Raw genomic sequence first — 2440 nt, forward strand, 5'->3', positions numbered from 1 at the left:
CCCAGACTCTGTCCTTGTTCTATCTTCTTTACTTAACTGGGAAGACACAGCCACAAATTGCTGCCAGGTCTTCTGAAACAAAACTGGAAGGGGCCTTATGATGCAATATAACCACAGTCCTGAGAAGTCTGTAGATGTCTCCTATTTCAAGGGAGCCTATGGCTCTTTGACACGGACATGGAATGATTCGCAGGGCCCCTCTCGTTTCAGAAAAAGAGAAAAAGATAGCAGCACCTGCTGGGCTCTGTGTGTTCAGTATCTGATTCATGGTTGAAGCCGAGGTCAGGGTTTCATGAGTGAGGGGATGGAACGTCCTTGTCCTGCTGCGTGCTATGTGGGGGAGTCTCTGCGAAGATTCTGTCACTCTGCCCCTCCCCAAAGTCATGTGCACCACCCCCAACCCTGCCTTTCCAACGAAACAACGATGTTCAGAATGGAAGCACTAGCCCAGTCTCCCAACGAGTTGACTTTGTCAGGACTAAGACACAAGTCTGGATTCAGGCGACGGGAAATCTCTACTGGCTACCCAGAGAGTTGGTCAGCCAGAGGCTTCCGTTCCTCTTTCAGAAAGGAGAGGAACTGCGTCTGGCCTTGGATATTTCCCCGCCCTTCAAGCCAGGGACTGGAAATAGCAGTCGTTCAGGGGAAGCCATGGTGGATTCCTCTCTGTGGAAGCTCCTGTGTTTGCAACTGGGCCTTCGCTCAATTGTCCCTCATTATGCTCGGAAAAAGTCCTCACCAGGACCGGCAGAATACTCTGTGGCCCTCCACATCCGGTCTTCAGAACGGAGGCATCAGAGGCAGTCAAGGGATACAGTCAGCTGACCACCCATTCCAGTCCTTACTTTATGCAGCCAAGCAGCATGCAGTCAAAAACAGGAGCCAAAGATTCCTTGGCAATATCTGACCCTGACTGCTCTCACTGAGCACAGGACCACAAGGGAAACTTGCCACCGACAAGGGAGAGCTGGCTGTGTGCATGACAGCTCCATATCCCAGGAATGGGAGCCAACAGAAGGTTCAAAATTCAGCAAGCTAGGGAGAAGAGCTACAGGAGGGCCAATGTGGTCCATTCCAAGGGGAACGAAATCCATCTGACAATTGTATTAACTCTGTTTCCCTTGGCTACGGAAATGTGACCAGGTGTCTCTGAGAACCTCTAGCCAAGCCACTGATGCCCTAGGACAATCACCTATCCCTCCCCATGTCCATGTATTTCTGAGACCAGATTGTAGTGGATCCTGGGGCCCCACAGAATGTAGAGGCCCAAGGTCTCGGCCAGACTCCCAGGTTCCCTGAGACACAGGATTCGAATGGCCTCGGGCCTGAAGCTAGGATGGAATGAGAAGCAAGGCATGGAAGTAGATACCGAGGGCCAGGTTTCTTGAATACAGAGGAGCATGGGATGATGTCGAAAAGGAAGGGACTAGCAAGAACACTTTCCTAGCGAGCTCCCCACATCACGAATAAGAAACAGCAGTGGGCTCGGGCAAAGGGAACGCCCAGTGGCCCCACCTGGGAGCCCTGTCAGCAAGCGGCCTGGGTCTTTTCTGCCAAAAGACAAGGAAAGCTTCTGACCCTGGCTCCTTTTCCTGTCCTTCCTATACTGACTACCATTAGGAGGGTCTCAGGGAGAGCTGGGGTGCTTTGGGGGGTGAGTCTCAAGTGTTTGGCATCTGGACTCAGTGCACTCTACCGGGCAAGGCCTCTTTCAGAGCAGGCCAAGCCATGTAGCACTCTGGGCAGTTGTGAACAATCTTTTCTTCCTCAGGAAGGCATGTCAGTCATCCTGGGGAAGGAGACAACCTGGCTATGCATAAGCAGGCTGACACCAGCCACCCAAGAAGGAAGCTGAACTCTGAGTGTTTGTGTGTGTTTGTGTGTGTGTGTGTGTGTGTGCACGCGTGCTTGACTGTGTGGTTGGTGTTGTTTCAGCGTGGTTTGAATCTGACAGGTGTTCTGACTCGGGAGTGGTTGTCTGTTATCCATAGGTGTGCTGAACCAGTGAGTGTACCTCTCTGTAAGAGGTGTGTTGAGTGCATGCAGTTCACGAGTCGGATGGACATGGCGTGTGTCTTGTGTGTTTTACGTGGCGTTGGTGTGTGATGGAGATGTGTTTCCTATGGTGGATATTTGATGTTTCTCCAGTGCATATAGGTGGGGGCTAGGTGGTGTGTATGCCTGATACCCATGCGCTGTGTTAGTGGGGTATGTGTTGTGTGTGGGTTGTTTGTGTTCGTTTCTTGTGGTGTGTGTGTGGTGCCGATTAGGATGGACTAGGGGGGTGAGATTGGGGTATCTGTGGTGTGTGCGTGGTGCGTGGCGGTTGCCCATTCCTGTGGTCTCTGTGTGGTATGCTTGTTGGAGATGCCTGGTGTGCGTGGTGAATCGTGGTGTGTGTATGGTGTTTGTGTTGTGTGTGCATGGCGTGCTTGTGGGT

Source organism: Lontra canadensis, unplaced genomic scaffold (assembly GCF_010015895.1).
Source record: "Lontra canadensis isolate GAN:19392208 unplaced genomic scaffold, GSC_riverotter_1.0 scaffold252, whole genome shotgun sequence".
NCBI lineage: Eukaryota > Metazoa > Chordata > Mammalia > Carnivora > Mustelidae > Lontra > Lontra canadensis.